This window comes from Panthera uncia, chromosome A2 (genome assembly GCF_023721935.1).
Source record: "Panthera uncia isolate 11264 chromosome A2, Puncia_PCG_1.0, whole genome shotgun sequence".
NCBI classification, from domain to species: Eukaryota; Metazoa; Chordata; class Mammalia; order Carnivora; family Felidae; genus Panthera; species Panthera uncia.
This window is the reverse complement of record NC_064816.1, coordinates 126,929,712-126,948,596: the sequence shown is the minus strand read 5'-3', so window position 1 is coordinate 126,948,596 and position 18,885 is coordinate 126,929,712.

Sequence of the window (18,885 nt, the reverse complement as noted above, 5' to 3'; positions counted from 1 at the left end):
ATTATAAAGAGACAATTTAATGTAAGCAGTCTTTAAAACAGACCTGTTTCTAGTAACTTTTATTGCCCCTTCAAAAACATTAAAACAGTATCTGGAGTGGTTTAAAGCACAGCCTGTGATGTTGGGCTAGAAGCCCAGCACAGCCCCCAGCTACCACTAGCTGTGTATGATTTGGGTGAGTTATTGAACATCTTGAAGCATTGGTTCTCTTATCTCTAAAAAGAAGTCATAACAATAATAATTACCTCACTGGGCATTAGGGAAATCTGATGAATTAATGTGAGCAATAACCTTTCCCTAGTGCCCCACACAAGTAAGTGCTCAACAAACAACCGCTTATTGTCATGTTTGAAAGAAAGCTGCAGAATATTTTACTATATACTGCTCTGTTACCAAAATGTAACTGTATAATTAACGTTGAATGGAAATGCTCCTATCAGTGAAGACTTCTGATATTTCTAGAATATAAAGCTGATTCTACTTCCTTGCATAAAATCCTTTTGTGATTTCCCATAATCTTGCTAATAATATGCAAACCCTTGTCATGCACGATACACAAATTCTCTCATCACCTTCTCCCTCCTTGCTCCACATTTCCTCAATTTTATCTACTACCACTTCTGGCCTCAATAAACCCAACAGTCCTACAAAACCACTCACAGCCCCTGAATATGCATGTTGTGCTGTTCAGGCCCCTGTACCTTTGCCTATGCTGTTTCTTCTGTCTTAATCTTATTAGTTTTAATTATAAGACATTAAAAGAATGTCTTTTTTTTTTTAATTTTTTTTTAACGTTTATTTACTTTTGAGACAGAGAGAGACAGAGGATGAACGGGGGAGGGTCAGAGAGAGAGAGGGAGACACAGAATCTGAAACAGGCTCCAGGCTCTGAGCTGTCAGCACAGAGCCTGACGCGGGGCTCGAACTCACAAGCCGTGAGATCATGACCTGAGCCGAAGTCGGACGCTTAACCGACTGAGCCACCCAGGCGCCCCAAGAATGTCTTTTTTTAAAAAAATAAAAGCATGTGTTTATATGTCTGCCTCCATTAAGCTACGAGTTTACTGATTACAGGCATGGACTTTGTCCTGTTTATTATTTCTCCAGCAGAGAATATTCTGTTTGGTTCATGTACCTGCTCACTAAAATTTGTTTTAATGGGTGAATTACTGACCAAATGTATTCACTGACATTTTTACCAGTTTTCACCACCTCTGTTATTTCACCCTGATTCAAATTGTCTTTGCCTCCATTCTGGTTTCTCTGCATCCATCGGCTTTTCTAGAGTCTGTTCCAAACAAACTAGCCTGTGATAACCAATAGCCTCCAATAGTTTCTATTTACTTCCAGAGAAAGTCCAAAGTCCTTACAATACTTTAAACAGCATGAAGAATCAGGGCACCATTGTCTCATGAACACTTTTTCCTCCTACTTTTATCCTCTACCACATCAGTATATCCATATAGCGCATTTCTTTAAACACAGTAAGTAAGCATGCACTTGCCTCAAGGCCTTTGCTCTATCTGGCAAGTCTTCACTCACCTATCTGTACAGTTCTTTACCTCACTTTGTGTGAGTCTTGCTCCAATATCAATTTATTTTAGAAACCTATCTGGTCACTACATATAAAATAATAACAACATATAAAATAATCCTACAACCAACAATCTTGCCCCAGCTTTCGCAATCCCATTATCTTCCTTCTGTACTTTTCTTCCTAGCACTCATCTCCATCTTATTTATATGCATATGTTTACTTCTGCATTTATTTATTGCTTGCCTTTCCCACTTGTATATAACAATTGCAAAGTATGTATTTAATAAATTAATACTACATTTAGTGTTATGCCCATTGTAGAATAATATTCTCTTTTTCCTGGCTAATTAATAGTCTAGGTTTACCTTCAGCCACCCCTATTGCTTTTCTCTGCTTTCCTTAACAAGGAAAGAAGAAAACTTAGAATGTATGTTTTCCTTAATGGCCAAAAATGAGAAATATATTTAAGTTGAAGAGCCATATTTAGGAGGTTATTCTGTGCATAGCATGGAGGCAGGGGGCCTAAGGAAACTTTATAAAGTAGGCAATTGGACTTTGAACCTCAGTTCTTTATTCTTATATACATTACCTTCCCCACTCATATCATCTGCCTTTCTCATTTCAAGTAGTCAGTACTTTGTCTTCTTTCTCCCCAATTTGGAATTCTGAGTGACTCTCCATTCTGATCACTGACCCCTTTCTTCTATATTAGACACTCTCAAGGAAGGGCTTCTTGCTTTCTTCCTACTGTAGAGACTTTTCTCATAAAGCATTAGAAACTCACGCAAGCTAAATCCTGAGAGGATTTGAATTTTGCCAGAGATTAAAGTCTTAAAATAGAAAACTGAAATTCGACTGTGGATTATGAAACACCAGCAGGAATGAGCAGAGGCTAAATTTTTTTTTTTATATTAAGTCTTGTTAACCCTGAAATAACACTTCTAAGAGGTCACTCCCCAATGCTGGGTCCTAGGCAAAACAGAAAACTAACCAACCTTCTCAAGAGTTGAGACCTAGCTTTTGTTAAATATCTAGAACTGGAAGAATATACAGCATGTAGTGGACACTATGTAGACATGTATTATTTCTTTAAAGATTTTTGTGACTTAGTTGTAATCTAATAAACTTGAAAAGAGATAGGGGCACCTGAGTGGCTCAGTCAGTTGAGCGTCCAACTTCGGCTCAAGTCATGATCTCACGGTTCATGAGTTTGAGCCTCACGTCAGGCTCTGTGCTAACAGCTCAGAGCCTGAGCCTGCTTCAGATTCTGTGTCTTCCTCTCTCTCTGCTCCTCTCCAGCTCACACTCTGTCTCTTTCTCTCTCTCTCAAAAATAAACATTAAAAAAAATTAGAAAGGGGAATTTTACAAGGTTTCTACAATTATAGTTTTACTAAATTGCTTGCTTTACAGCTTCCTTTCTATCTTCCCAATGTTTTTCATGTCTTTTCCTGGTCCAGAATGCCTAGCAATTTCTAAGTACGTAGACCATAATAAATTAACACCTTCTCCATGCCCCAAAAGGACATTTTTATAGAACTTTCAGAAGTTCTTTCACATGGTTACCCAAGTTTCTCTTGGCCCTCAATAGAGAAGTTAAGTGATTCGCCCAAGGTCACAGAGCTGATGGGTGATAAAGATGGATGAATCATATCCAATGACCATGAGGGAGGGTTCTTGGTGCTATATTATCCTCATATACAAGGATGATGTTACTGACCTACCATTGTCACACTCACATTTTAAGTTGCTATACTAATGACAATGATGGATTTGCTTTGATCCACCCATATATTCCTATCTTCATTCATGACCTACAAAGTATGTTGTTGTTTTTTTAAATATTCAATTAATTATGTAAGATCCAGCAATTACATAAGATGCAGGAGTGGCCAATTTTTAAATCTCTACAATAAGATTCTCTAGCCAATTGATTGATTTTTAGAGAGAGAGTATGCAAGCAGGGAAGAGAGGCAGAGGGAGAGAGAAAATCTTAAGCAGGCTCCATGCTCAGCACAGAGCCCAATCCAGGGCCCTATCCCACCATCCAAGGTGCATGACCTGAGCCGAATCAAGAGTCAGATGCTCAACTGACTGAGCCACCCAGGCACCCCTCTAGCCAGCTAATTTAAATAGAGACCTGTCATGGTGGACATCAATCAACAAGGCACCAAGTAATTAGCTCCAGGAATATTTATATAATGAGTCAGGCCTGGGCCTAAGTCTTGACAGGTGTTCAGTCTTATTTGTATTTTGGTAATGCTATTTGTTGTTGTCTAATGTTTTAATGTATTTTTATTACACAAAGGTTTCTTGGTGAAGGGCATGGATTTTTTAAAAGCAATTAGTAAATTATGAATCGTCTGATACACATTTTATGATGACTGAAGTGACCAAGTCAAAACTACATTTATGTATCATGTGTTTTTAAAACAAACATTTTATTTAATTATTTTTTATTTCTAATCCACTGAGAAATCTAAGAAAAAAGCATGAAGGGACAGAGGAACAGAAGCAGAAAAGGGCAATCAATGTTAAAAGACTTGGACTGGATTACTGAACAAAAAGCATTTGGACTGAATCACTGAACAAACCAGAGGTACATCTTTTTCCTTTCCTAATCCTCCCTTTGCACTTGGCATTTGTTAATGTGGATCACTACTATCACATTAACCCCTGTGGGTTATAAGTGGTATCAGCAGGCTGAATTAAATTTCTATTAAAAATGCATTTGGAGATTTGTGTCATATGTCTTCAGTTGCAGTTAGATATATACCTGTGTAATTTGGGGAGGTAAGGATCAAAATAGTCCTGAATATGTTTTTACTTTAGGTAATGAATTATAGACAGGATATGTATTTGTTTAACCAGATCTTAATAAATTCTCAAAATGCAAGAATCACATAGAATATTTGGAGGAGGAATATTAATACCAATACTCAAAATAAATCACTACATGTTTTTCTTTATTATTCTCTGTTCTCTTTACATTCAGAAATCAGGAGGAGATTAACAGTCTACAAGTACATTTTTTGATCATTGGTAAAAGATAACTTCAAATTAAGCCAAGCTGTTCTTTTCTTACTCCTATGGTACTTAGTTGACATGTCGCCTGACACATCATGTATTAGAACCTCTTTAGGAGATGACATTGTAGAGGAGACTAAGCATTGAACACTGTAAAACAGTGTTTTAAAAAGTGTGTTCTGTGGCGCCTGGGTGTCTCAGTCTGTTAAGCGTCCGACTTCGGCTTAGGTCATGATCTCATGTCTCATGGCTTCAAGCCCTGCATCCAACTGTGTGCTGACAGCTCAGGGCCTGGAGCCTGCTTCAGATTCTGTGTCTCCCTCTCTCTCTGCCCCCTCCCCAACTCATACTCTGTCTCTCTCGCTCTCAAAAATAAATAAACATTTAAAAAAAGTGTGTTCTGAGGAGCAACAACAGAATTACTGGAGTGGTTATTAAAGTGCCAATTTCTGGGTCCCAGACTACACCTCCTAAATCAGATTTTCCAAGGCCAGAACCCAAAAACCTGACTTTTCAGTAAGCTCCAGAGTAAATCACATGCTAGAGAATTAGTGACTTACTGGAGGCTAATTTCTAACTCTCATACAGCTCATTCCCTTGGTGAGAAGTAAAAAAAAAATGAGAATGGAAAAGTTGGTAAAGAAATAAAAAAGCAATTGATCATTGACCTCATATAGCAGAGATAACTTCCCCTACACCGTTTTAGTTTTGCTTTGTGTAGATCATGAGTCTACACGAATGTGTTTTAAAAACTGTATTTTTCCTGAATTTGTAATCTAAATTCCTAGCTGTGAAAATAATTAATTTTTAATTGGGATAATTCACCAAATTATATCTTGAGTTAGTGTAACATAAATCCTTAGACTGAGTTAGGATGAATTTAAACAGTGTGTACAATAAGAACAAAAAAATGGTATGAAGGGGAAAGAGAAGGAGGTAGAAAGAGATATAGATGAAAGCAGATGAGTAACTCTTCTTGGAAATCTACTTCACACCTACCTGGCAAGAGATTATAGAGTATCATTTTCCAAGAATGAAACAGTCCTCTTAAATATTTTTCCATATTAGACAAAGGGATTATGCAAAGGAAAATAGTACCTATGTGCCTCTGAGATGGGGGTGGCCAGAAAATATTTAATAGGATGAAACATTCCACTAACCCTAAGCAATGACTGTAATAAAACCTTGGCACTTATGAATTTAACATTCATGATTTTCACTATTGTAGAGTGACCCGGGCTCCTGGCATGCAGTAATCTGTAATTTTGATGAGGCACAATTTGAATTGCATGTGTTGAAAGGATAGGATGTCAGAGGGAGTCCTTCAGTCTGTCAGGGCACCTGGGCAGTAGCCTGGCAGTGGAGATGTGACCACTGTTACATATGTGCAATAAGGCTTATGCATCATCTCCCACCACCCAAAAGTTAGCTTTTAGAGCTGTTGATAGAAGTAGGGAAAAAGTCAAAAAGTCAAAGAAACAGACATTTTTGAAAAGGCAGAATTTTAAAATTAAAGAATGGCGTATCATTGATAAGAAGAAACTCAGTTTATGCTCCTTATGAAAGAGTATAACATAATGGTTAAGCCCATGAACTTTGAAACTAGACTTCTTGCATTCTAATCAAATGGATTTCTAATAAAGTCCCAGCAGTGCCTGCCTCAGTTTTCTCATCTGTCAAGTGAGGGGTAATTATAGTGTTGTTCTCAAAGGATTATCATGAGGGTTGAAATTAGTAAATATTTATAAAGGGCTTACAACCGTACTATATCAATGTTTGTTTAAACAAATTTCAGTAAAATTAGCATATTGTTTCAGGGTATGTTCAAGCCAGGAGAGACAGAGCTCATCAAGTGAGAAAGTCTTAGCAACATGTGAAAAGGCCTTTTGCATAAAAGGCATGTGTACCTGGATGGAAATACAACTTCTAGGAAAGCCAGGACTGTATAAACAATACTGCTTTGTGATTCTGGAAAATTTTTTACAGGAGCATCATGTCTGAAAAGTAAACACCCACTATATTGAGCTGATAAAACAATAAATGATTTCAATGGGGGAAAGCTTCGCGTGAATATGGAAACAACTTCATCTAATATGTAACTGATTTAAAAAAATAATGAAGGATATCTGCCTGAGGACTCATAGAAGCTTTATTTTCCTGTAGTAACATCATCTATGAGACAGGCATATTTGTCTTGATCTTCCTTTTTTCACTTTGTCAAGTGTATTCCTTGGCAGTTGGCAAGTAAATGAGCAAAACCATAATCATAACTTCTCTGTATATAGTCCATTTCCTCAAAAAGCTGTATGAGCATAAAACATACATTCTCCTCCTATATCCTGCAGAATGTCAGTGAGGCTGGCCTTTAAATAGGACTCTGGTGCATTCCAATTTACAGATAAGCATTACTTATTGTTGGGAACGCATTGTAAAGATGAAGAATGCAGGAACTGCACTGTTAGGAAGAATAAAGCAGCTTTCAAAGAATGGTGACATCACCCAGCAAACTTGCTGTCACTAGAATGAAATACATGGGAGAAGTTCAATTAAACTCACAGTCTGAAAGGTAATTTAAAGGCCTCTTTCTCCAGATTGGTGTGCATAAATGCCCAATTTTCATTCTTATCTTTGCTAGGATCAGTAACATCAAATACATAAATAGAATTGGCAACTAACAGCTTCATTTGTTCAGGACAGAATCTTTCTATGACTCTATACTCACAAACCACTCCACCCCCATGTCAAACTGCAATTTCCCTTGCAAGTAATTCACCTTAAGATAATTATCTCCCTGCAGTTGTGTTTAAATTCCAGTTTTAACAGGTGCATGTGGCTGGTTCTAAAAAAAAAAAAAAATTGTAACTTGAGATATAAATGATACATGGTAGCTGATCTCACTTATCTTCATAACAAAGGTATCTCATTGTTCTTTACAAAGAAAAATAAATGTCATATGAGACCAGTTACCCTAGATTTTCCTCAGTAGTCATCGGATGCTTGCTATTACTACTCTTTTCTGGAACCAAAATACTTTTAGGAAATTATACTGAATGACATACAATCAGGAGGTATGATTGTATACATTCAATGCCCTCCATGGCTAAAACTGCCCTCCATAGCTAAATTCCTGTTGTCACTTCTATGCAGTTAAATGATTAGGCAATGGCTAATGGCTACCAGCTCACTGGGCTGTCGGCTGCCCACCTGGTTCCACCACTGCCAGTGATGTGCTGCTCTGAAACCACAATGGCAGCTGCCATCTTGTCCTTTGAGATTTAAGTAAAATTCAAGGTTAAATGTAATGCCTTCTCTACGTTTCTGAGCATTTCAGGGACCTAAATTTTCATTGCAATTTCCTGCTCTGAATTTCTTCAGTTCCCAGTGGATTCTAAGTCTTTGATCTTGCAGTCATTCTCTTCCTGGAATCTGCTCTGTGAAGGCCTAGAGAATTTAGGCCTTTCTCTGATTTATCCCAACCTATTCACCCTTCACTAGAGATAATCACATGGAGCAACTCAAGGTCTGGAGCACAAGGATTTTTTATTTTTTGTTTATATATTTATATTACATATAAATATACATATATATGTTATATATATTTAGTAATTAGTAAAAGTTTATTGTGCATACACAAAAAAGACAGTTTGCAAAACCAGGAGCACTGAAAACAAAAATGTTTTATATACATATTTTAGAGAGAGAAAGAGAGAGAAAGAGAGAGAGAGAGAGAACAAGCAGGGGAGAGAGGCAGAGGAAGAGAGACAATCTTAAGTGGGCTCCACACTTAATGCAAAGCCCGACATGGGGCTCCATCTCACCACCCTGGAATCATGACATGAGCTGAAATCAAGAATCAGATGTTCACCCACTGAGCCACCCAGGTGCCCCAATTAGACCCTGCTCAGCTTCTGCTCTTTTCACCTTGTAGACACCCTTTATTTATTATGTATAGTAACTGAGCCAACCATTGTCAACTCACTCCATGGTCTGATACCAGATGTCTGCAAATCCTGCTAAAGTAAGGGTCCTCGGCTCTGGCCCTCATTGTTCACTCAGTAGCACAGAGGAACCAATGAATGGCTTGAGGTTTTACAATTTTCTTTTTCCCATAATAGTCTCTGTGCATGCTTCCTTAACACTCACACTCTTGTGTATATTCAAATCCTATCATTCACACTGGGGTTATTAAGTCACACTCTCTGGGGCCAGTTGGACTAACACAGTAATTTGACTCCTTTTATTTACCTGTTGAGTCTGTTAAAAAAATATTTGAGATGGTCCAAAACTAATTAAATGAATCAACCAAACAGCTAATTTGGTCTGTTTGTCTTTCTCCTAGCCTCCCTTCCTTCCTTCTTGCCATGATGACTACAAACCAATTTGCAAAAAAATCATTCTACTTTGTGATAGAGAAGGAAATCTGGGTCATATAAATTTATACCTATAATTTTAAAGCTCCCAGATCCCTTCAAGAGTATTACTGTTAATATTTTTCTCTAAATGCATAAAGCCTAGAGTTGGATATTGTGTTATGTATCTTTGTGAATTGAACTTTAATCTCTAAGTCCAAATAGGTAAAATAGAATCTGAATTGTTCATGAATACAAATAAAGTATTCAAGATTGCACATAAATTAAATGTCTTATACCCTTCGTTTGCCCAGGTCATGGACAATAAAATAGGGTCACAATTACATAGGCAAAAATAATATTCTCTAGTTCTACTTCAGTTTGCTTGATAAAAAAAACTCCAGGCCTCTCAAATCCCTTCTAAATAATTCTGAAGTCACGTCTTACCTTTGTTCTCAGCAGCCACCAGACAGGGAATATTTTTATCCTTTCCTGCTCAGGCCTTGCTTCCTAAAGCAATGGCTGCTGTTGAGGATCCCAATGTTAGAAACAAAGGTGTCACGATTTGTGCCTGGACTCCTTGCTCTGTTTTATTGTTTCTCAATTTCAAATGTAGATAAGCATGGTTTCCTGTTCAGACGTCTGTCATCTGTCCTCAAACAGTACCCCTTCTCTGATCTTGAAGTGAATCTTTATGACATAGTCGACAAGTAAGGTTTATTGCCTTATGCTTTTTCTCTCTTAGTGTGATTTTAGTAAAGCAGTTCTTTTTAAATTCTCAAATGTAATTTCCTCTCTCTCAGACACACAGTGCATTACAGGCTGGGATCCAAGTACAGATGTTATACTCACCTCCAACTGGTTCACTGCTTACCTTTCTCCTTATTTAGGTAAGTCCTATGCCTTTCAGAGCTCCCCAGAGATCCTTCCCCTCCCTGAGACTTTAAAAATGCCCAGACCTTGAATCAATACAGCAAAGACTCAAGCCCAGCTTCAGCAGATTTGTCAACAGGTAGGTATCGGAGAGGGCAGAATAGAAGCTAGAGATCAAGTCTTTCACTTACCCTAAGTCTCTAAATTTCTAAGTCTTGGAAAGAAGAAAGCTATTTTTGATTCTTTCCCTCACCCTATCCCTCATTTCTTTCTTTCTGATTATCTGTGCTGCAGGGTACTGGCTTTTACATACTTTATCCAAAAAGTAGGGATAGGTACTAAACTAAACCTGATCAGGAGAAAAAGGTACTAAGTCAGGATTAAAATTCTGAACCTGAGGAGCACAGAGGGTCTTCATAAACAACTTTGCTGTAGTTTCAGTTCATGGTAACAGCCCTGCAGTTTAAAGGAATCTGTATGTTTAAAACCATGTGTTAGTGATTCGTAGATAATCACTATTTTTGTAATTTCCACATTAACATTGGTATCTCGTAAGAATGTAGGTGAAGGTGACAGAATAAATAAAAATAAAATATCATCTGTGCAGGATATTTTTAACCCCTTAAAATTACTCCCGAAATACAAGATAGCATTTGACTTCCATTATTGCCAGGCTCTGGGGTGAATGGCTAGAAGGGCTAATTGCCTTCTTCCTCACCCCTTTGCCTTTTGCAATGGAACGAACTTCTTCTGAGAACTGCAAGCCATCTGGCATGCTGCCCTCCTTAAGGTTAAAGTGGATCCTTAACTGTCAGGTACTGACTGGTGGGTTTGAAGCTAGGTGACATTTTGAACAAATTAAAAGGTGATCTGCTAATGCACACCTTTCATATAGGTTTTTGAATTGTTTCTTTTTATTCTTTTTGATTTCTCCCTAAATATTATGTTTCTTTTGATCTACTCTGAGGAGAGTTTTTCTTCCTAGGGTCTCTTGATTACCTGTCCACAACCTCCCCCTTCAAATGAACCCTCAGATTAAGTCTTGACTACCTTTAGCACTGTGAACTTAGATAAAATGGTGAGAAGGGGAAGTTGCCTAGAATTAAAGCTTTCAAAATGCTTCTTCACATCACCTTGGCACCATTATGGCCTATTTAAACCATGGAAATTATGTGTATCACTGAAATGTATCTATTTTTCTTCTTTACTGTCAATATGTATTGTAAATGTATTTAAGTAAGTAAATGTCAGAATTATAGAAATGTTTATACTTTTTCATTCTTTTCTGTTTTCCTCTTGGCAGTCTAACAGGTGTGGTCTCTCCACATTTACAACATTCCTGCTTTTTTCTTAAGAGTCCCAAGAGACTATAGTGGAGTCTGTGTCTAACCACACCTAAACAAGTGATAGATTAAAAGACAAATATTATCAGTTGTTTGGATACCTTGTTTACCCTTGCCAAAACTAACTGATTAAATGGCTACGTATTTAAGAGAAAAAAAGAGGTAAAGTTAAAACAAAGTTAAGAGAGTAATAAAGGACTCATTTTTCATTTCCAAACATTGGTCTATATAGATAGGCAATGTTGAATGTGTCAAAAGATTATGCCTATGTAACATCTTTCAAATGCTAATCAAGGGATTATATGCATATTCTATTATTTGTATGTTCAGGAGGCAAAGGATATTGTCTACACATTATGTGCTTTTGTCAATGTCATTAAAAGTAATCTCTTCCTTGGGGCGCCTGGGTGGCTCAGTCGGTTAAGCTTCCGACTTCAGCTCAGGTCACGATCTCGCGGTCCGTGAGTTCGAGCCCCGCGTCGGGCTCTGGGCTGATGGCTCAGAGCCTGGAGCCTGCTTCCGATTCTGTGTCTCCCTCTCTCTCTGCCCCTCCCCCGTTCATGCTCTGTCTCTCTCTGTCTCAAAAATAAATAAACGTTAAAAAAAAATTAAAAAAAAAAAGTAATCTCTTCCTATTCACTTAACATGACTACTAATTTCAGGTAGTTAGATAATAACTATTGTATCCTATATGAAACTCTTGTATAAAAGATACACAGATTTTAAAGTGTATGAGTAATAGTAACTTTACAGTGGAGAAACCTGGTAGACAACCCCTTAACCAAGTAAAAAGTCATTTTGATAGCACCTCCACAGGGTGTGACGACACGAGCACATCATGTCTGTGGTATTCTTCCCCAAACTCTGCAACTTCAGTCTATTCATGAGAAAACATCAGGCAAACCTAAACTGAAGGACATTCTACAAAATACTTGATCTCTACTCCTCAGAAGTATCAAGATCATGAAAGACAAGGAAAGAGCAAGAGACAGTCACAGATCAGAACAACTAAGAACACATGATGCCTAAATGCAATGTGGTATCCTTTGTACCCAGAAAAATAACATTACCAGAAGAACTGTGGAAATTTAAATGAAGGCTATAGTTTGGTTTGTAATATCATACCAACATTCATTTCTTAGTTTTTTGTTTTTTTTTTTTTATAAATGTACTGAAGAAATATAAGAAGTTAACAAAAGGAAACTGGGTGAAGGGTATACAGAAACATTCTGTGCTATCCTTGCAACTCTTCTATAAAGCTAAAATTATTTTGAAAGAAAAAGTTTATCTAAAAATGAACTTGTAACTCTGAGAGCTTATTTATAAGTTTGTTAATTCAACATACTTAAATAAAATAGAGCAGAGCAAGAAGTTCCATTCTGGTATATAGCTATATCTAAAGATCGTTATCTATATTTATATCTGTATCTGCATCTAAATATAGAGATAGGCACACACAAATACTCACACATACACATAAGCACACATACACATAAGCACACATACACATTAGCTTTCTCAGTAAGGATAAGATGACAGGGATGAGAAGTGTATTCTGGTTCACTGTAGACAATAAGATGCACAGAAACTATCAAGTCCCAATGAAATCTGGGATTTGTTTAATATTCATATCTCTTTCTCTCCTAAGCCCATTAGCTCACTTCTCCATAATGCATCAGTTCATAGTGACATCTATAAAAGTGTTTCTTGCCAGTTTGTTCCTTCTAAAATTCTTACTCCTTTTCCCATCTGGCTTTGCAAATACATAAAATATCTGTGTTGCATCACATTATTTAAAGCAGCCTCCAATGATATACAGTGACTTCAAGCGTGGCTTAACGGTTCCAATATCTGATGCAAATGGCTTCTTTAATACTCCTCAGATCAAGCCACCCAACTTTGGGCCTAACTGTTGTTTATCATCATCTGTGTAGCAGTCTGCTCTACTTTTCTTCCGTCTGTTCAGGCTTAGGCAAGCTTACTGTTGAGCAATTGCATTCCTTACTATTGCCAAAACAGGTTTTATTTTATGTAATTTTACACAGCCAAACTGCTCCCCTGACAGTAGCCACCCTGCTAGATGCAAGCTCATCAAGCTCACTGGTAATAGCATCCGAGGAAATATAGTCAAGAATCATTTAAGTGTTGACGTCAGGAAACAAAGAAACAAACTTTCAGGGTATATGTTTCTGATTGTTTACCATCCAGGACTGGATGACCAATTCAAAAAAGTAGAGGTATCTTTTGATCTTCTATGATATTTATTCAGTGAAATTTAAAATGCCATTAAGTAAGTGATCTTGACCATAAGTGCCATACATCTACCCATGCTTTGGGACTATGAAATTGTAATGTTTTTTAAGAAGACATACAAATCTCTTGATAAATATCAAGTTGAGTCTGTGTGTGTGTGTGCGCGCACGCACGTGTGCACACACGTGCACGAGCACCCCTCTCTCTTTTTGGACAGAGGATGGAAGTGACTGCTCACTTTTTGCATTACACTCTGAAACTTTCAAAATGATTTGGTAATATGTATATAGGCATACAAAGAATTTGGGAATAAAATATTTTCAGAATTTAGCAAATGACTAGCAGCTCTGAGAGAACATATTGATGTATAGATACTCTGTTGTACTAATGATATTTAAAGGAAGAAATATGGAATAATCTCACTTTCTTCTCTGAGACAGGGAAGGAGACTCCACTTTATTCATATTTTTTCTTTAACAAGATGTAGTAATAAGTGTGAGATCAGAAAAAATATAGTGTTGTCATCTGTAAAATATTATTCTTTCCCTTTGTCTACATCATATCTGAAAATAATCTGTACATGCTGTACATGTCATTTGTTTTGTATTTTGTCTCACATTTATACTTAAATTCTCATATAAGAGATTTTATACTTAGAATCTCATTTTATGTTGATGTAATAAAAATATAATTCAGACAAATAAACCAATGATAACATAAATTTCATCAAAATGAACATATGATACTTTATAGATGACTCAATAACTTTCTGGGAGAACACAGAAATATTTCCATGGGCACAGATTCTCAATCTTAGGGTAAACGCTCATGTAACTGGAAGGCAGAATAAGAAATACAGCAGGGATGTTCTTGTGGAAGAGAATGTCCCAGCAGTGTGTGCTCTTACTGAGTTGGCCTATCTTACCCAAAGGAAGTGAGCTAAAATGGGAATGGTGTACCCAATACATTATTCATTAACAGGGAGCACTTCCTCTCCATCTATGCCAAAAGCAGAACCAACCAATCTGCCTGCCATTCTTTGCTATGCCTTTAGAAGGAAACAGAAGCAAAGTACTCATCAGTCCTATAAAGAAATCATATAAAAGATTTCTTTAAGGACATAATGTAAAGCAATTGGGGAATTAGCATTATATAAAAGAAGCTTAATATGGATAATTTTGTGATGCAGAGATCACATTAGAGTATGAAAGTGAATACTTTTATTATACTATTGGTCCATGTGGCACACAGATGGCTAGAGTCCAACAATGTTTTAAGCTCACATTGGAGTAAGAAAACGAATATTTCTATTATACTATTTATTATTGATTAATACAACAGAGATAGTTAGTGTTCACCAAAATGATGCTCCCCTTCCATATGGAAGATTCAGTATTATGAGCCACTGACTCACCTAGGAACTTCATTTCCCTGATTCCCCTTTAATGTAACAACCATGTACCTAGTTCTCACCAGTAGATGTGGGAAGATATGTTTGTCACATTCATGCTAGAATCTTTTAAAAGCAAATGTTAATTTTCCACTGTCTCTTTGTTTTTGACCTAAGAGCCCCAAGGGATGTCAAAATCACAAGACGGAGGGGCTCTTGGTTCCAGAATTACCACATGTAAGAAACTTCCTCCTCACCACGAACATTGATAGAACTATTAAGTTTGTGGGAAATAAATTTTCATCACATCAAAACTAAATTAGGGGTTAGTTGTTCAGCAACTAGCATTATCCCATATTACACAGTTGGTCCATTATCACATGAAAATAGAGAAGTAGAAAGAATATCATCAATAATTATGCCTTACAAAGGCTTCAGAGTAAAGCAGATACAACAAATAAAAGACTAGCTCTCTTAGCCGAGTTTGGGTTTTTATACCTGATATTCTAAGTAGAGGAAAATTAGCAGACCCGAAAAACACTCAAAAAGAATGTTCTTTCTGAGACAGAAAAGATAACCAAACATGAAGTTTTTAAAGGAAATAAATTAGTTACATTAGAAATAATGGTTCCCTATACTATGAAAAATTATATGCCAACAAATTGGACAACCTGGAAGAAATGGACAAATTCCTAAACACCCACACTCTTCCAAAACTCAATCAGGAGGAAATAGAAAGCTTGAACAGACCCATAACCAGCGAAGAAATTGAATCGGTTATCAAAAATCTCCCAACAAATAAGAGTCCAGGACCAGATGGCTTCCCAGGGGAGTTCTACGAGACGTTTAAAGCAGAGATAATACCTATCCTTCTCAAGCTATTCCAGGAAATAGAAAGGGAAGGAAAACTTCCAGACTCATTCTATGAAGCCAGTATCACTTTGATTCCTAAACCAGACAGAGACCCAGTAAAAAAAGAGAACTACAGGCCAATATCCCTGATGAATATGGATGCAAAAATTCTCAATAAGATACTAGCAAATTGAATTCAACAGCATATAAAAAGAATTATTCACCATGATCAAGTGGGATTCATTCCTGGGATGCAGGGCTGGTTCAACATTCGCAAATCAATCAACGTGAAACATCACATTAATAAAAAAAAAGAAAAGAACCATATGATCCTGTCAATCGATGCAGAAAAGGCCTTTGACAAAATCAAGCACCCTTTCTTAATAAAAACCCTTCAGAAAGTCGGGATAGAAGGAACATACTTAAACATCATAAAAGCCATTTATGAAAAGCCCACAGCTAACATCATCTTCAATGGGGAAAAACTGAGAGCTTTTTCCCTGAGATCAGGAACACGACAGGGATGCCCACTCTCACCGCTGTTGTTTAATATAGTGTTGGAAGTTCTAGCATCAGCAATCAGACACCAAAAGGAAATCAAAGGCATCGAAATTGGCAAAGATGAAGTCAAGCTTTCGCTTTTTGCAGATGACATGATATTATACATGGAAAATCCAATAGACTCCACCAAAAGTCTGGTAGAACTGATACATGAATTCAGCAAAGTTGCAGGATACAAAATCAATGTACAGAAATCAGTTGCATTCTTATACACTAACAATGAAGCAACAGAAAGACAAATAAAGAAACTGATCCCATTCACAATTGCACCAAGAAGCATAAAATACCTAGGAATAAACCTAACCAAAGATGGAAAAGATCTGTATGCTGAAAACTATAGAAAGCTTACGAAGGAAATTGAAGAAGATATAAAGAAATGGAAAGACATTCCCTGCTCATGGATTGGAAGAATAAATATTGTCAAAATGTCAATACTACCCAAAGCTATCTACACATTCAATGCAATCCCAATCAAAATTGCACCAGCATTCTTCTCGAAACTAGAACAAGCAATCCTAAAATTCATATGGAACCACAAAAGGCCCCGAATAGCCAAAGTAATTCTGAAGAAGAAGACCAAAGCATGACGCATCACAATCCCAGACTTTAGCCCCTACTACAAAGCTGTAATCATCAAGACAGCATGGTATTGGCACAAAAACAGACACATAGACCAATGGAATAGAATAGAAACCCCAGAACTAGACCCACAAACGTATGGCCAACTCATCTTTGACAAAGCAGGAAAGAACATCCAATGGAAAAAAGACAGTCTCTTTAACAAATGGTGCTGGGAGAACTGGACAGCAACATGTAGAAGGTTGAAACTAGACCACTTTCTCACACCATTCCCAAAAATAAACTCAAAATGGATAAAGGACCTGAATGTGAGACAGGAAACCATCAAAACCCTAGAGGAGAAAGCAGGAAAAGACCTCTCTGACCTCAGCCATAGCAATCTCTTACTCGACACATCCCCAAAGGCAAGGGAATTAAAAGCAAAAATGAATTACTGGGACCTTATGAAGATAAAAAGCTTCTGTACAGCAAAGGAAACAACCAACAAAACTAAAAGGCAACCAATGGAATGGGAAAAGATATTTGCAAATGACATATCGGACAAAGGGCTAGTATCCAAAATCTATAAAGAGCTCACCAAACTCCACACCTGAAAAACAAATAACCCAGTGAAGAAATGGGCAGAAAACATGAATAGACACTTCTCTAAAGAAGACATCCGGATGGCCAACAGGCACATGAAAAGATGCTCAACGTGGCTCCTTATCAGGGAAATACAAATCAAAACCACACTCAGATATCACCTCACACCAGTCAGAGTGGCTAAAATGAACAAATCAGGAGACTATAGATGCTGGAGAGGATGTGGAGAAACGGGAACCCTCTTGCACTGTTGGTGGGAATGCAAATTGGTGCAGCCGCTCTGGAAAGCAGTGTGGAGGTTCCTCAGAAAATTAAAAATACACCTACCCTATGACCCAGCAATAGCACTGCTAGGAATTTACCCAAGGGATACAGGAGTACTGATGCATAGGGGCACTTGTACCCCAATGTTTATAGCAGCACTCTCAACAATAGCCAAATTATGGAAAGAGCCTAAATGTCCATCAACTGATGAATGGATAAAAAAATTGTGGTTTATATACACAATGGAATACTATGTGGCAATGAGAAAGAATGAAATATGGCCTTTTGTAGCAACGTGAAAGGAACTGGAGAGTGTGATGCTAAGTGAAATAAGCCATACAGAGAAAGACAGATACCATATGGTTTCACTCTTATGTGGATCCTCAGAAACTTAACAGAAACCCATGGGGGAGGGGAAGAAAAAAAAAAAAAGAGGTTAGAGTGGGAGAGAGCCAAAGCATAAGAGACTGCTAAAAACTGAGAACGAACTGAGGGTTGATGGGGGGTGGGAGGGAGGGGTGGGTGGGTGATGGGTATTGAGGAGGGCACCTTTTGGGATGAGCACTGGGTGTTGTATGGAAACTAATTTGACAATAAATTTCATATATTGGAAAAAAAAAAGAAATAATGGTTCCCTACTCATTAGAAAATTTTCTAAAGACAAAGATAATAGAGAAGAATTACAGAAGAAAAATCAAACCTACAGTGATTTGCCTATATGTGCATCCCTACAGATTTCATTCCCTACACTCATATATTTCCAAGGCTGAGAGAGGTGTGCAATGTAAAAGGGCAGGGAATCATTCACACTCCTCTTAAATTCTCTCAATCTTAGTCAAAGACACCGTACTTCTCTGTTAAAGTATCAGTTCATCAGTGAAGCATTCCTAATTTCTCCATTTGTTCCCTCCCCCTGTCCACTTTGGGCTCTTTTGGCATCCACAGAACTTTGTGTAAGCCTCCATTCAGCACTAATGAATTATGGGTGGGCTGTTTCTCTAGGAGTGCTCTCTCACCCAGCAGTACTGTCACCCAGCAGCTTGAGGACAGAGGCCTTGTCTTATTCTTCTCTGTATCCCCAAGAGTCATTTATTCATCAAATATTTATGGAGAATTTATATTGTGCCAGACTCTATGATAGGTACTGAAGACAAAGACCCTATGCTAGGTACTAAAGATAGAATGGTGAACAAGACCAATAAGGTTTCTGGAGATTACATTCTATAAGAAAGAGAAGAGAAGAGAAGAGAAGAGAAGAGAAGAGAAGAGAAGAGAA